General features: G+C 37.3%; 1 protein-coding gene and 2 pseudogenes across 3 annotated transcripts in view; 1 reads left to right on the top strand and 2 right to left on the bottom strand.

The window, feature by feature from the left end:
• Positions 1-5,387, bottom strand: part of Znf41 (zinc finger protein 41) — a 51,689-nt gene extending 46,302 nt beyond the window's left edge. The window contains exon 1 of one of the 2 annotated variants that reach the window (XM_026413754.2): positions 5,332-5,387. The gene's annotated coding sequence lies outside the window, so the exon portion shown is untranslated. Of the gene's footprint in view, positions 1-4,575; positions 4,716-5,331 lie in introns of those variants that run through there. The other variant, XM_026413753.2, reaches the window with a different exon arrangement.
• LOC144250808 (PRELI domain containing protein 3B pseudogene) lies at positions 5,302-16,155 on the top strand (annotated as a pseudogene). Its single transcript, XR_013342586.1, has 3 exons — positions 5,302-5,433; positions 7,703-7,794; positions 14,720-16,155. The product of XR_013342586.1 is annotated as a PRELI domain containing protein 3B pseudogene (transcript).
• Positions 16,156-17,280: 1,125 nt separating this feature from the next.
• On the bottom strand, positions 17,281-17,627 carry LOC113200345 (developmental pluripotency-associated 5 protein pseudogene; annotated as a pseudogene).
• Between the last annotated feature and the right edge of the window lie 276 nt (positions 17,628-17,903).

Below are 17,903 nucleotides of genomic sequence, written 5' to 3'. Positions count from 1 at the left end.
AAATAAACCTTTTCTCCTGTACAATTGTTCTGGCTGGGTCCTTTAGTCACAGCAGTAAAAAAGCTGAATAAAACAATAAGGGACTTAGGCATCTCAGGATGTTGGTATCTGCAGGAGGTCCTAGAATCAATCCCTCTAGATACTGAGGGAGACTGTAATTCTAAAATAGTCAAACTGATGAAAACAGTAGAATGGTGGTCATCAAGGACTGAGAGGAGGACAAAATAGGGAGTTGTGGTACAATAGGTATCTTAGTCCATTTTCTGTTGTGATAACAAAATACCCAAGGCTGGAGAACATATAAACAAAAACGTTTTATTCAGCTCACAGTTTTGGAGGCTGAAATTCCAAGATCAGGTAGCACCATCAGTATGGCTTCTAGTGAGGGCCTCATGACAGATGGCATCACAATTGTGTGAGTCCATGCAGAAGAGTTCACATGTTGAGACAGGAAGCCAGAGGGATTCAGGGGCCAGGCTTGATCTTTTATATCAACTTGTTCTTATGGGAACTGAGGTCCCTCAAGAACTATATTAACTCTTTCTGAGGGTAGTACCCTACCAGTGACCTAACTATCATTCACTAGGCCCCACCTTCTAAAGGTTCTACTATCTCAATACTACCACACTGAGGACCAAGCTTCCAGGCACATAAACCTTGGGGGACACATTCACACCATATCCAAATAATAGCAATGGAAATAAAGTTTCAGTTATACAAGATGAATAAGTTCTAAAAACCTGCTATACAACATTGTCCCTATAGTTAACAGTATTGTATGGGGCACTTAAAATTTTACAAAAAGGTAGATTTCAGTTTAAGTGTTCTTACCATAATAAAAATAAATAAAATGAATAAAGTACTGATACATCCTATAACATGGATGAACCTTGAAAACAATATGCTAAGTGAAAGAAGACAGTCATAAAAGACCACATATTTTATTATTGCATTATTATACAGTGTCTAAAATGTACAAAACTTATAGACAGGAAGTAAATTAGTGGTTGTCTATGGCTGGTCTGAAGGTGAAAATACTAAAACCCACTAAACTGCAGCTTTAAATGGGTAAATTTTATGATAGGTGAATGATATCAGTAAGGTTGTTTGGGGAAAAACATCATTTAGCCAGTAAGAGGTCATGCAGGGTTTCAAACTTGGTATGTGGCATGAGGTAAGTACTCTATAAATGTTTGTTAAATGAATGAATGAATAAACAAACACCCTTTACTCCCAAATAAAAATGTTCAACTGAACTGGGGTTGTGGCTCAGTGGTAGAGCGATTGCCTAGCACATGTGAGGCATTGAGTTTGATCCTCAGCTTCACATAAGAATAAATAAATAAAACATTTTGTACATATACAACTAAAAATATTTTTAAATGCTCAAGTTAGCAATAAGATAGCAATACCCTCTATCAAGTTTTACTCATCATTGTTCTGAAAGCTATAGCTAATGCAATAGAAGATAAGGTGATCAGAATAGATATTTGAAAGGAAGAGTATCATTTTTAAGTTGATGTGAGATGCTATCTAGGAAAATTAAGACAGTATAAAAAGCAACTACAGCTCATATAAGAATTTGATAATTGGATTGGATAAGAAAATTACAAAAGTCAACAGACTTTATGGAAAAAATACGCTATTCACAATGATGACAAATACAAAGGTAAAATATCTTAGAAGAAACATTTTTTAAAACGTGCTAGGAAATTCTCAATAGCCAAATTATGGAATAAATCCAGATGCCCATCAACAGATGAAATGATTAAGAAAATGTGGTATATATACACAATGGAGTTTTACCACAAAAAAAGAATGAAATAATGGCATTTGCTGGTAAATGGATGGAACTGAGGAACACCATGGTAAATGAAATAAGTCAGACTCAGATAATTGAGGGTCAAATGTTTTCTCTCATATTTGGAAGCTAGAGAAAAATAATGGAAATAAGGTGGTTGGGGAGGGGATCATATACCATAAAGCTATAGGTTAAAATAGTAGAGTAGAAGGAAAGTGAGAGTAAGGGGGGAAAGAAGGGAAAGGGAAAGATAAATGGAATGAATTTGACAATATATCATGTTATATTCGTATATAAAGATACCAAAGGGAATTTAAACTTTATGTATATGTAGAAAAAAGGAAGTTTAATAGAGTAGAGGAAGAATAGGGGAAGGGAGGAGGGGAGGAAAAGGGGGGTGGGGCTTGAAATCAAATTCCTTGCATGTGTAATTTTGTCAAAATGAACCAAATTACTATGGATAATCATGATATGCTCTAATAAAAAACAAATAAATAAAAAAATGATTGACTCAGTAAAAAAAAGGTGCTAACCCTTTTAAAAAACTATAAAATATTATAGTTTCAATTACTATTTTTGAAACTAGATTAAATAGTTTTAACATTCTTACAAAAGAATAATTGCTCAAGAATATTAAAGAAAACAACAAAAGCCAGGTGTGGTGGTGTAAACCTATAACTCCAGTGATTTGAGAGGCTGATGCAGGAGGATTGCAAGTTCAAGGCCAGCCTCAGCAATTTAGTAAGGCCCTAAGCAATTTACTAAGACCCTATTTCAAAATCAAAAATAAAAAGGGCTGGAGATGTAGCTCAGTGATAAAAACCCCTAGGTTCAAAACCTCAGAACCAGCAACAACAACAAAAAACAAAACAACAAAAAAAGAACAGTGAAGGGGCTGGGGTTGTAGCACAGTGGTAGAGCGCTTGCCTAGCATGTGTGAGGCACCAGGTTTGACCCTTAGCACCACATATAAATAAGTAAACAAATAGATAAATAAGTAAATAAAACAAAGATAAAAAAATCTTAAAAAAAAGAACAGTGAAGAAAACTAGCATTATTTGACATCAAAACTATTTCCAAAGTCAATATAATCTTTAAAAGGGAATAAATACATATTTCAGAAGAACAAATTAGAGTTCAGAAATAAAACAATATAGCCAGGCAGGTTGGTGTATGCCTGTAATTCCAGTGACTCGGGAGGCTGAGGCAGGAGGATCATAAATTAGAGGCCAGCCTGGGAAATTTAGTGAAACCTTGCCTCAAAATAAAATAAAAAGGCCTGGGGATGTAGCTCAGTAGTAGACAGCACCCCTGCGTTCAATCCCAGTACCATTAAAAAAAAAAGTAAAAAAGAAAGCAATATATATTTAGGAATTTGTGTGACAGAAGTAACATTTAACTGGGTTAGAAAAGAGTATAATGATTGGTGCTGGCAAACTGGTTATCCAAATTAAAAATACAAACTGATCTCACTTCCTGCCACATACTAGAATAAATTTCAGTTAGAATAAAGTTTAATTCTAAAAGTTAAAACAATAAAAATTTTAATAACTTTAGGCCATATATTTATTTAAGCATGAAATGAGAACTATTATGCAAGACAAGAAACTCAGAACCTGAAAAGAAAAAAGATACATCTAATCAGATCAAGTTTAACATTTTTCTGATTATACCTGAGGACAACTTTCAAAAATCAAGATAAAGAGATAAAGAAATATACCTATCATAAATGGCAGAAGGTAAATACAACACAAATTAATAAGAAAGACAAATCACTTGAAGGAAATAAAAACAAAAGATAGGAAAAAAATTAAACATATTTCAGTATATTTAAGCAATAGTTGTCAGGAAAATGCATATCAAAGTAAACTAGATACCTTTGTGTTTGCTTCTCAGAATTGGGAAAATAAAAAAGCAACAATGTTCAGTGTGAGAGCTGATCTTGAAATAAGCCCTTTCATATGTTTCTGGTGGGAATTTCAATTTTACAAAAGTTTTGGAAAATTATTTGGTGGTATGTTTTGAACTTAAAAACACTGATCCCTGCACCTAAAAGTCACTCAAATGACAGTCTCTGACTACAATTTAGAAACCAATGACAAAATGACAGTTTTGGGAAATCAAAATCTCATATCTAAATAACAGGGGTCAAAGAAGAAATCAAAACAAATTAGAAAACACTAGAAGTAAACTATGGTGGAAATGCTACATAGCAAAACTTGCACATGTAGCTGAAGTGTTCTTAGAGAAAAATAAACGTAGCTCAGTAGTAGAGAGCACTATTAGTAGAGAGTTCATATACGTGATGTTTATAATTATAAAATGATTGAACAGTAATGAGTAAACATGCAATTAGAACAAAATCCCCAAAATAATGAAGACAAGGGCAAAAATTAATGACTAAGAAACCAAAGATACAAAAGGGCAATCAAAGTCAAAGTAGGTTTTTGAAACAATCTCAACTCAGACATAAAGATCTCTCATTGACCCCTGGAAGCTGAGGACCTAATTCCATAGGCCCCCATTAAATAGGTCCAAATAAACATTCCCTTATCCCACAGAAACCTTAGCCACCCACTCAATCAACCCAATTCTACACCCCAATGATCTCTATCACTCAACTCATGGACTCCGCATCACTCACAGGTCTCCCATAATTTACCAGAGACTCCTGCATCACTCACTCCAGGGTTCCCATCACTCATCCCACAAATCCCAGTCACTCACTCTCTGCACCTCCCCATAAGTGGCCTTAGAGAAGCCCCATCACTCACCCTACAGAGTACCATCATTGATAGGAAATCCGGTCATCACACCCTTGTAATAATCTCATCTCGATGTTTAACTGGCCTTTAATCTGCCTGTTAACCTCCTGCACTCTTAAGGCTTGAAACTGTTTTGAGGGACCCTTGAGTTTCTGGACTTGTTCTGCACATGCTCACTGTCAGCTTCGAAGCAGCCACTGGTCCAGTGGCCCACAATTACACCCGGCGCACTTACACGGCATCGGTGCGTGAGTGTGCGTGAGTGTCGGAGGAGAGGCGGGCTTTCCAATTTTCTTCAGTGACTGTCAGGCAAGGAACATGGCTGTCCCCTTGGGATTGCCTCTATGGGAGCTGCCATCTTGGAAGGCTGATCGCTTCGGCCACGGAGGCCGCGCTTTCCCACCCTATCTTTCCCAGTGCAATTTCTCAGGGGCCAAGGCGAAGGTCGGGGACTGTACCGCCGGGCTTCCCTTCCCTCCGCCGCAGCCTATAGGAGTTAGTTGCGTCAGAGACCGCTTCACCTTAGCCATCAGAGTACCAAAGCCTTGGTTGTCCCCCTACCCACCGGAAGCCTGGGCTCCTTTAAACGTTGCCTAGCACCACCACCTCCCCTCCCCTCCGCGGGCCGGGAGGCTGACCCGCCCCTCCCCCCCCCGCCCCTCCCCCCCCCCCGCCCCCGCCAAACTTCTCTGAGGGACCTGGCAGCCTTTCCTCTGTGCCGGCTTCTACCCGGGTAACCGAACCCCTGCGCCCTTCCGAGCCCACCTGGTGGTGTCTGTGTCAGAAACTGACTCCGGTCTCAGAAAGGGCCGGTTGCCTGCAGCGTCTCGGCGGTGGTCACTACACCTGTATAGTTGCCTGAGGCGGGTGTGTGTGTTGGCGGGGGTGGGATGGGGGGGGTCGTACGTGTCAGACTTAGGCCAGGAAGCGGAAGTCGCCGGCAGCCAGAGTTTAACCTCTGTGGGCGCTGGGTGTTGTGATTCCGCGCCGGGAACTGTGGATCTGTGGAGGGAGCAAGGGGATGTGGGTGACATCCGTAGTGGCGTATCTTAGCCCGCTTTCAAACTCCTTTCTGATTTCCTTATACTGTCGTGAACACTGAGTCTGAATTTTCTGAGGATCCAATAACTCCCTTTTGATCCCTGAATTATTTAGAAAGCCACTGTCATAACTTGCAAAAATCCCCCCCCCAAAAAAAACAAATGCCCAATGTTTTCTCTGATATAAAGCCGGTGACTCAAAGGGAAGGAGAGCATGGGAGGAAGATTATTTCTAGATAGGGAAGAGGGGTGGGAGGGAAAGGGAGAGGGAAGGGGATTGGCAAGGAAGGGGGAATGTAATGATCATCATTATACAAACGATATGTAAGAAGATTTGAATTTGGTGTCAACATACCTTGTGTACAAAGAGAGATATGAAAAACTGTTGTATATTTGTGTATTAAGAATTGTAGTGCAAAAAAAAGAGTATATTAATGGCATAATTTTGGCGTGAACATACTTTATATTCAGAGTTACGAAAAATTGTGCTGTAAATGGGTAATAATTAGTGTAAGGCATTCCATTATTGTCATGTATGTAAAAAATAAATAAATAAATAATTTAAAAAATAACTTGCAAAAATCCTCTGAGACTCAAAGGGTAGAGGAATGGGTGCTTTTTATATTGGGCGCCAGGGGTGTCCCCTGGAACAAGGGGGAATGAGCAGAGTTTTAGAGAAAGGAAACAAAGACGACTGAGTGCTGGCTGCACCTTACCTGGGATTTGGTCCACTGGGGTAGAAATGCTGCCCAAAGTAGCCTTTCAAGATTTGACCTTGCTCATTCTGTAGTGCTTTTTTTCTCAGAATTGATATCTCAAAGAAAGCATGTAGAGGGAGTGTAGAAAATGTTAGTTTCCTGACACAATTTCATTTTACCAAACAGAAAGTTGATCCTTATGTCAGTGATTTCTAACCCAATTGCTTTGTGGCCTCAGAATGCTCTTTGAGTGATGTCAAGTCTGAAACCTGATGAAACTTGCCCAAAGTCTCAATTACCTGGCCAGTTTTCAAAACTTTCATATTTTGATTGAGAACACCATCATCCAATTGTTGGGTTTAGTGTACTCTGTGTGTCTATTAGTTAAAACTTATTAGTCGGGGTGTATAAAATATGTATATCTTTCCTGATGATTTTCTTCTGCTTGTTAATCATGAGTTACAGAGAAGGGGGAAAGAGAATGAGAATCTTCCACTGTATTGTTGATGCGAGGTTTTCATTGTGCCAATCAATTTGTGCTTCTTATATTTTGAAGTTTTATTATTAAATGCTGATAAAGGTACCGTGTTATTGTTAAATAGATATAGCCAAATTCCTTCCCCCGAAGGCTGTAATGTTTCCCAGTCCCACTGTTACAAATGTGTACTTGAAACTCAAAAAGGGGCCCAATGAACAGAGGACAAGTTGTTGGGGCAAGAAAGAAGATTTATTTGATAAGCCAGCAAAACTGAAAAGACAGTAAAATAGCATCCTAAAATAACCATTTTAACTCAGCATAAATTTTGAACTCCTTTTATCCTCAGTTAAGGGAAAAAGGAGGGGGCTTAGGTTAGGGGAGACTTCTAGGCACTGCTCTGTTGATCTTGAATGGGATGTTGTAAAACATGGTGATTTATGTGCACATAATAACAAGTTTGTGATGGCATTCCTTGAAAATATCTTCATTATCCTCATCTTGGTGTGATCAGTCTAGAGGGGGGAAGAAAGATTAGGGCAAGTTTCATATACATAAATTTTGTGCTGCCAGTTCCAGATAAACATTGCCTAAATGACTAACATGTCTGTGTGCAGATTTGAACAGCCTGAATCCAAGTTTAAGGTAGCAAAAGAAACAGACATAATATGAAGGTTGAGATGCTACACAATTTTGACCCTGCTTTAGTCACCCATAAGACACCAGCACAGGCCCAAGTAGAGTCAGTACTTTTGAGAATAGTAGCCTTCAAATCCCTGAATAGTGATTTAAGCAACCATTATCATCATGACCCAAGTTTCAAAGGAATAATCTACAGCAAAACTGGTGGGAAACTAATAAAATATTGCTCAGCTGTGTGACCTCCAAATTAATGGTATTGTTTTTGCCCCACCCCCTTTAAGGCAGAGTCTCACTATGTTGCCCAGACTGGACTTGAACTCCTTTGGCTCAAGAAATTTTCCTGCCTCAGCCTCCTGAGTAGCTGGGACTGCAGGTGTGTACCACCATGCATGGCCAAAATTAGCAATTTTTAAAGTCAACTAAAACAAGTGAACTTAGAACATATGCTTAGATTTTCCTTCCATTTCCCTCCAGCACTGGATGCTGATGCTTTCGTTAATTTTTGTCATTTCAAGGGCTATTAATATTTAATCAATTTAATTTGCATTTTTCTCACTACTTGTACAATTACAAATCTTTTTTTTTCTGTTTTTCCCCTCTTCTTCCAGTTTTCATGTCCTTTTTCCCATTTTCTTTAAGGTAATTTGACTTTTTCATATCAATTTTTTTTGTTGATGGACTTCTATTTTATTCATTTATTTATATGTGGTGCTGAGAATTGAACCCAGTGCCTCACACATGCTAGGCAAGTGCTCTACCACTGAGCCACAACCCCAGTCCCTCATAACAATTTTTGGAAGGCCCTTTGCACATTGGTGATATTAACATTCTGTCAGTTACATTGAAATAGTTTTTCCCAACCCTATCTGTACTTTGCATTTATAGGTATCCTTTAATAAATAATTAGAAAAAATGTAGTTTGTGATCAGAAATGTCTAAGCTTTCTTTTATGACTTCTCTAATTCCATATTGCATGGTTCACCTTCTCTATTCTAGGTAGTTCTTTCTAGAAAGATAGTCTTAACATTTATTTCAATGATTGTTTTGGCTTTCTCCACTGAAACCTTTAATCTAATTGGAATATACTCTGTTGAATAGTATGAAATATGAGATCAAATTTTGTTTTTTGTGTCAAATATATACAAATCCAGACTTAGAAAGAGATTTTTGCAATAGGGAGACCATTCCTATCTCACAAATCTGCAAGCATTTCAAAACCAAACTGAAAAGGGCTTTTGAAAAATAGGGTAAGGGGCTGGGATGTAGCTCAGTGGCAAAGCGTCTGCCTTGCATTCGCAAAGCCCTGGGTTCGACCCCCAGTTCCAAAAAAGACAAAAAAAAGAACCCCACCGAAAAATAGGGTAAGTGGAGGTAAACAGAGATACATCAAATCAGTGGCGAGGAGGTTGTACAAATAGGGGAAGTGACCAGTGGAATATTACCATATATGGAATATGAACATAATCTGGAAAATATCTCTCTAATCTATTTCATTTCAAAGGATTTTTATTCTTGACATTTTATTTTCTGGGAAGTCTCTGAAGTTTAAAATCATTTTATCACATTTCAAAGTGAATGCTAATCCCCACCCCACCCCATCCCCCAAAAAAACAACAAAATGAAACTATTGTAATTCTGATTGGAGTTATATAACTTCAATATAATAGTTTGGGGAGATTTAATATTTTCATTACATTAAGCCTTTGTATCTACATTTGGTGTCTCTGATTATATCATATGACTCAATGATATTTTTGTATAAATCTGTCATCTCATGTTTAAATTTATTTTTAGATATTTATAATATCTTTTGTCATAGTTAAGACTTATTTTTGCTGATCCCATCTGCTTATTGGTATAGAGGAAAAAAGCATCATTTTTATAACATCTATCTAGTACTGATTCAAAACTACCAATTCTGGTAGCCTCTTAGTATAGTTTATTAGGTTATCTTTTGTGTATATGTGATGCTGGAGATTGAACTTATGGTCTATGCAGGCTAGGCAAGAACTCTATCACTGAACTATATCTCCAGCTTCTAGGTTTTCAAACTATATAATCATATCAGATATAGATAATATTCTTTCTTTATCTGATATTTGATAATATTATTTATTCTTTTTTCATGGTATTAGCTGTCCAGTACAGTATCCACTAAGGCTACTGTTTAAATTTAAGCTAAACAAAATTTAAAATTCAGGGCTGGGCATGGAACTCAATGGTAGAGCACTTGCCTAAGCTTATACAAGACCCTAGGTTCAATCCTGAGCACCACAAAAAAACTTTTTTTAAATTCAGTGTCTCAGTCACCTAGGTACTTTTCAAGTGCTCAATAGTCACATATGGCCAATGGCTACTGTGTTGGATGGTGCTATATATGAAACATGTCCATCATTGCAGAAAGTTGTATGGAAAATGCAGAGAAAGAGTATGCAAAATAATATTGGATAATAGATATGGTAGAAAACATCCCTCTTTTGTTTCCCATGTTAATGGAATTGATTTAAACCTTCTACCATTTAGTATGAAGTTTTCTGGAAATGTTTGGAAGATGGTATTGTCAAATTTTGGGTTTTTTTTTTTTTTGGTACTATAGTTGAACCCAGGGGTACTCTGTAACTAAACTACATCTCCAGCCATTTTATTTATTTATTCATATTTATTTTTTTCTTTAGTATCAGGGATTGAATCCCAGGGCACTTAACCACTGAGCCACATCCCCAGTCCTTTTTAATTTTTTTAATTTTAAGACAAAGTCTTGCCAAGTTTCCCAGGTTAATGTCAAATTCATCATCTTCCTGCTTCTCCCAAGTAGCTGGGATTTACAGATATGCACCACTGCACCTGGTGGCATTGTCAAGTTTAAATGGTTTCCTTCTGTTGCTATTTTATCTCCAGTTTTTATCATGCATACAATGGCTATTGAGTTTTATACTATATACCTTTTATATTAATTATATTTTTATATTGATTTATACTTTTTATACTAATTATAATTATATTTACATTAATTTATGTTTTCATGTTAATTGATAGCATTGTGTGACATTTCTAAAGCATTTGTATAAGAAATTATTGTATACGAAATTATGTTGATTGACTTACACATATTAAAACATATTAGCATTCCTGGGATCATCTTAGTGTTTACGGTATATTATTCTCTTGAGGTGCATCTGGATTTGATTTGCTGCTGTTCTATTTAGAATTTTTCATTCATATTGTGAATGAGAAGAATCTTAAAATATGTGATATGTTTGGATCTGTCCAATGTGTCTTTGGGATTCATCTGAAGTGGCAATCCCTTTCTCCACTGAAATGTCTTAACTGGGCCTCTCCAGGAATCTTCACCCAGACTGATTTTAGGACTGTCAGCAAAAGAGTCTCTGCAAAAGAGTTCAATGTAGACAAATTTCCTATTTTCTTGTCACCCTGTTGACCACTGGACGAGAAGATACCAGTATGGTTTCCTCACCACCACATGAATCTAATGACTTGAAAGACAGAGTAGCTGGTGAAGAAAAAGCTTTATAGGCAACAAACCTGCAGGTGGGAGATGGAGGATGGTCACTCAAATTTCATCTTGCTGGGGGTTACAGGTGCAAAAACTTATATGTGGTTTCTGTATAGTGTAGTTTTTGCCATAGCTAGGTAGCACCAGAATGGTTATTAATTTTTGGAGATATCAGTTCCCTTGATATGGTTTGGTTGTTATCCACAGATCACCAGAAATGCCTAGAAGCCTAAAGAAAGATTAACTCAGGAGGTTGTATGACTGGTGGTGTCTATTTTTTTTTCAGACAAAGTTGGACTTATCAGTTAATTATGTGGGGACTGAGGCATAGAGGAGTAAGGCAAATCAGAAACAATGAAACACAGATTTGCTAGTGCTCAGAGCAAGTTAACCCACTCACTAGCTTCAATATTAGTGAAAGATTATCTCCATCTTCTTTTTATAGCAGTATATTTTAGTGTCTTTTATAAAATGAATTTGGATCTTTCTCTACAGACTGTAAGAGTTTATATAGTGTAGACTCATTTAGTACTGATTAGTTTGGTAAAGTGTTCCTTAATTTACAACTGGTTAGGATATTTTGGTAATATATTATTTTTCTGATTTTGTTGAATTTTAAAGCATGTCAACTAGCAAAACCCTCTCCTCATTTTTGAATTATTGGGGAGTTTTAGGCAGCTTTTTCATTGCTGTGACCAAAAGACCTGGCAAAAACAATGTAGAGGAGAGGAAGTTTGTTTGTGGCTCAAGATTTTAGAGCTCTCAGTCATAGGTGGCCAACTCCATTGCTCTGAAGCAGAACCTCATGACAGAAGAGTATGGGGGAGGAAAGCAGCTCAAGAAGTGGCAATCAGGAAACAGAGCTCTACTCCTCAGGGACAAAATATAACCCCAAAGTCATGTACCAAATATCCTACCTCCTCTAGCTACACCCTACCTGCCTATAGTTATCACCTATTTAACCTCTCAGTGGATTAATGCACTGATTAGATTAAGGCTCTTATAACCCAATCACTTCAGTTCTAAACTTTCTTGCATTGTCTCACACATGAGCTTTTGGGGGATATGTGCTTTTATGTCTCATATATATATATATATAAATAAATGAAACAAGCTCCTCCTATCAGTGGAGGGATATGAACCCAGAGGTGCTCTACCACTGAGCTGAATCCCCAGCCCTATTTATTTTTTAAGACAGGGTCTCCTTAAATTCCCTAGGCTGGCCTTGAATTTACAATCCTCTTGCCTCAGCCTTCTGAATAGCTACCATCTACAAAGCTCTGTTGCAGTAACTCACTTGCAGGTCAGCATGGGAAAGCAAAGAAGAAGAAGAAGCAGAGCAAGCAAAGCAGCAGCAGAAAAAAAAAGTCCTTTATTGTGTACAAGCAATCTTTTTATAGTATTGTGAACAAAGAAGGCAGCCTTCCAACATCAATAAATCAGGTCTTTCAGCTAATTAAACATAGCACACAGAAGTTTTACTTTCTAATCAGAAGTGACCCGCTTCTCATGGCTAATCTACTTTCGGCCTGGAGTATGCTGAGCTTTGCTCTTTGTTTAGAACAGATAAAAAATTTTTCTTAGCGCCCTCCAAGCCCATTTGGCAGAACATCCCGTTTGCAGGCAAGTTCTCCCAAGGTCAGTAGACACCTCGTTTTCAAGCATGTCTGTTGTTACCTATCTAAACCTTGAAGAAGCCTCTCGTTTGTGAGCAGACTCTCCCAGGGACAGCAAACATCTCGTTTTCAAGCATGTCCGCTGTTACTTTATCTAAACCTTGAAGGAGCCCCTCGTTTGCGAGCAAGCCCTCCCAAGGACAGCAGACACCTCGTTTTCAAGCATGTCCGCTGTTGCCTTTCTATATCTTGACAGAATATCTAGTTTGCAGGCAGACTCCATCAAGAACAGTAATAGTAACACAGTTACATCTGATTCTCTACAAAGCTCTACTTTTTAAAATGTATCAATTATTTTTTAAAGGAAAATTAGACAATTGAATGCATTTTTTAATGCTGGAAGGGCATAAGAATAGAAATTACATAATTGGCTTATAAGTTACTAAAAAATTTATATCTGTTATCAATATCTTATTTATTATAATTTTAATGTTTTTTTTTGTATCAGGATTGAACCTAGGGGCACTTTACCACTGTGCACAGGCCCCAAGCCATGACTCCTATTGATCCACCCCAAAATGATTCCCAAAGACTTGTAATTCCTCGATGATCCCAGGCTTGTAATTGATCATTCATCACCTTAGTGCCCTAATCAATAAACTCATGGACTGAATCAATGACTTTAGATACTTAGATCTCTAATTCTTATTAAATCTCAAAAAATTCTACAGAGGTCCCAACCACTTAACCATATATGTCTCCAGTTGTTCCCTTCTAGGATTCTCCCCACTTGTCACTTATTACCCCCAAATGAATGGCAGATATAGGCTCTGGATCATCAAATTCTGTTGGATCCTAACTCATTGCTCCTCCCCCACAGAAATCCCCCAATCTTTGACTCCCAGAAGAACCCAAACAATCAACCCCAAATTTGGATTGGTGTTGAACTTAAATGATAAAAACTTAAAACACTTTCAGGCAGAAACAACATGTTTTTTGCAACAAAAGGGGATTACAGAGCCACTTGACTTTGTATGGCAACACTAGAAGTCATTTAGAAGAAAACATCTACAGATTATTGAGAACTGAGATCCAAGAATTTGAAACTCACTCTGGCTAGATATCATTCTTCTGTCAGAGCATAAGAAACGCAATTTTAGACATAAAAGCATTTACTATATAATATGCTTATTTTTCCTAACTCAGAATGTTCAAGAGAATAGTAACAGAATCTTTAAAATAGAAGGAAAGTAGTTTTGGAAAATGAGTTGCAACTGACATACACTTATATCTGAATAAAGATGATGTCATAGAGTATTTATTTGTTTTTGCTGTGCTGAGGATTGAAGCCAGGGCTTGTGCATACTCAGCAAGTACTTTACTACTGAACTCTTGGGCTTAAGCAAGCCTCCTGCCTCAGTCTCCCAGGTAGCTGGAATACAGGTAAGTACACCAGGCCTGGCTTGAGGGCTTTTGATATTGGTCTGGGGTATGGCCAAGGCAACTTTTTAAAATACTGATATGATATTGGCACAGGATCTGACTTCCTGAGCAAAACTCCTAAAGCACAAGAAATAAAATAAAAAATAAATAAATGGGATAGCATCAAACTAAAGATTCTTCATAGCAAAAGAAACAATTAAGAGCATGAAGAAAGCCTATAGAATGGGAGAAAATCTGTACAACCTGAACCTTAGATAGGGCATTAATTTCCAGAATATATAAAGAGCTCAAAACACCACTGATAAAGTGGCACTTTACCACTGAAGCACATCCCCACCCCTTTTCATTTTTAGTTTAAACAGGGTCAGTTTTCATCTTGTTTATCTTTAATTGTTTTATTAACATGATCTAACATATTCTGAAAAAGGTATACTCTCCCAGTATAAATTAAGATGATAAGATTTTATTACATTTTCATGAATTTTTGCTGATGATTGCATAAAGGTTTATGTGTATTACATCTAATTCATCTAATGTGTACTTTATTACTATGCAATATGTATTTTTATCTGTTGGGTGCTTTTAAGCCTTGGATTTCAGCTTGAACATTATATTACCAGACCTGCTTTTATTTTTTATGTATTTACCTGACTACTTTTGCCTCTTTATTTTCAATATATTTCTAGTAAATGACACATAACTTTAATTTTTTTACTTATTTAAAGCTTTATTCTTGCCCGCTCGCTGTGCGGCTGCTGGGCGCAGATTGGCCTGGATAGTGTGCCTCAGTGCTTGATTGTCCCCCAGAATCTCCGGATAGGACTCAAACCGCAGGCAGCATGAAGATCTGGACCTCGGAGCACGTCTTCGACCACCTATGGGAAAATGTTACAACAGCTGCAATGCAGAAATACCCAAACCCTATGAACCTGAGTGTGGTTGGGGTTGATGTGCTAGACAGGCATGTAGATCCCTCTGGAAGGCTGCACAGCCACAGACTTCTTAGCACAGAGTGGGGTCTGCCTTCCATTGTGAAGTCTTTTATTGGTTCAGCAAGAACCAAAACATATGTGCAAGAACATTCTGTAGTTGATCCTGTAGAGAAAACAATGGAGCTTAAATCAACTAATATTTCCTTTACAAATATGGTTTCAGGGGATGAGAGACTTATCTACAAACCACATCCTCAAGACCCAGAAAAGACTATTTTGACTCAGGAAGCCATCATCTCTGGGCAGGGATTCAGCCTTAGCAGTTACCTAGAAGGACTGATGGCGACCACGATATCTTCTAATGCTAGTAAAAGCCGAGAAGCAATGGAATGGGTAATACATAAATTAAATGATGAGATTGAAAAGTTGATGGCTTCAGCAAGTGGAAGCATAAGGACACCAATGGCGGTGGCGGCATTTGTAGAAAAATGATAAAGTCAGTATAGAATATCAAATCCCTAGGTCTCTCCAAGCAGACAGTGTATTTATTTGTTATTTAAAAAGTACAACTGTGTTTTAGGTAGAATTTTTTTTCTAATAATCTGGAGTAAGGCTATGTGACTTTTGATCAAAACAAAAAGATACAGGGCTTCTAAAATCCAAGGGATCATCTGAGGTTATTGTGGCTTGAAATGACTAATTTCTAGGGTTCTAGTATTTATGTGAAATTTAACAATTTTTTTAAAGTACTCGGGAGAAATGGGTATTGACATTGAGTCTCCTTAAAATAGAATTTTAACACTTTTCAGGCATTGGAACTGTACCTGATTTTGGACCAACCCCAGGGCCAAGCAAGCAGAGCCTCTCCTCATACACACACAGTCACCTTGCTAATACAGACTCACACAGCCTGCATGGGGGAACTGACTCTAAATTGAGAATTTGTATAGTTTTAAAAAACATTAAATTGTATAAAATAACTTGCTCTGCTAAAAATCACAGTGTTTTGATTTGGTATTTAAATGATATTTTTGGAGTAAAAATCATCACTAAGTCTAATATATGACTCCAACATAAATAATATTTTATTGTATTATAGAGTACTGTGTTGATTTGCCAAAGTTTTGTAACTTAGTAAAGGTATTACCTTCCTTGGACTTGTACTTTATGATTTAGCATGCTGTACCGTGGGCTGGTTATGTTAACTAAAAAAATAAAGTCATTACCTGAGTTTCGCAGCACTCTTAAACAGAAAACTTAAACAGAACAGCTGTTCACATCTTTTAGAATTTCACATTTGCCTAACTTATAAATTGCCATGTGTCAAAATCATGGTTTTGTAATTGCTAAGGCATGCTATGTCAGGTTATTTGAATATAATTACTTTTTGAGGTAATTGTGACCACAAAATATCTTTTTTACATGAAGAGCTGTACATCATTTGAAATTACTCAAATGATGTCTTGATGTGAAGCATAAATCCCAGGAACTTAATATTTTTAATAATATGGTGCCACTGTGGGGGCGTGGGGGCGTTTGGGGAGAAAAAAGAATAATGGAAGGTGGGGACAGAGTGGACCAAACTAACCACTGAGCCAATCGTACTGCAGGTTTTATTAATGGGATGTCCTTATTTTTTATGCCAGAGGGTGGCTGAAAAGTGAAAAACAATCCAATAAATATATTTTGTTTAATATTTTGTAGCAGGCAGTTTTAATCACTAAATGATATCTTTGATACTTGCAGTTGTTGCATACAAAATATTTTTGTTAAAAGGTGATGAGCTCTTGCCTTTATTTTACAGTGCTTAATGGGATCACATTCTATAAAGAGACAGTTAATATATGTACATAAAATGACAGAAAGATACCAAACTTTTTAAAATTATGTTTTTCTATTGAAAATACTATTTAGCTAAAGAATTCTTAGGATATTTGTAAAAGCAAGTTAAATCTGATAAGGTTTCTGATTATGTTGTTTTGTAACCGGAGATGGTTTTTATAACTGAAATAACATTTCGGCTAAAGAAAACATTGCTAAATATTAATGTTTCACAAAAAGTGACTTGTATAATTTCTGTTATACTTTTTCTGAAAAAAAGGTGTAATATCCTAATGAAAAACAATTTTTAAAATCTTTTAAAAAAAAGCTTAAGTCTTTCATTAGCAACCTTGGAAAGAGAAATTCATATCATGACTCAGAGCAAGGAAGAGACCCCAAAACATCTAGGTTTTCCTTAATTCCTTTGGCTGTAGAAGTTATAGAAGAATTTAAACCAAGCCAGACCCATTCCATCTCTGGTCACAACCTCATCTCTATATCCTAGTCCTGGTCACTTTGGCTGGAAATTGGCTTCACTTCACCCAAGGACCTAGTTCATGGGCATTCTTGGCTTCCTCGAGTTTGGGCATTCTCTCCTGCTACTGGTGGTGCCACTCAGCCATGGACTGAAGCATCAACTTGGTATTGAGCTTAAACAAATAGGAGACATAAACCATGACCTCGGTGAGATCTGAAGATTCCAGAGTCTTCAGTGCAAGCATGGCCTTGCTTATGGCTCAATGTAAGGGATGTGAGGTCTGTGTGGGCTGAACAGGGCTTCCAGTAGTCACATCTGGACCTCTAATACCTCTGGGTCTTTCAGGTCTTTGGGAACTTTCACCCATGGTGGGATATCTCTACCATCTAGGAGCTTATCCATCTTGAGTCCCTAGAAACCAACTACTCTCCAATGGAGGAGAGTCCTACTGTCATAGGAAAGCAGGGAGCTGAAACTCCAAACCTCAGTTCTTGTGTTCCGATGAAAGAAAATTTAAAGTCAGACACAAAAAGGCATGCAAAATAACTTTATTATAAGTGAAAGTAAGGTAAAAGTAAAGTAAAAGCAAATTGAGTCTTAAGCAGAGAGCCCTCTCAAGAGAGAGAATGGGCCAACTCTGAGCAGAGAATGAAAAGGGAGATAATGATATCTCCAAAT

Source organism: Urocitellus parryii, chromosome X, assembly GCF_045843805.1.
Source record: "Urocitellus parryii isolate mUroPar1 chromosome X, mUroPar1.hap1, whole genome shotgun sequence".
NCBI classification, from domain to species: domain Eukaryota; kingdom Metazoa; phylum Chordata; class Mammalia; order Rodentia; family Sciuridae; genus Urocitellus; species Urocitellus parryii.
The sequence above is the reverse complement of the archived record's forward strand: the minus strand, read 5'-3'. Positions and strand labels throughout refer to the sequence as shown.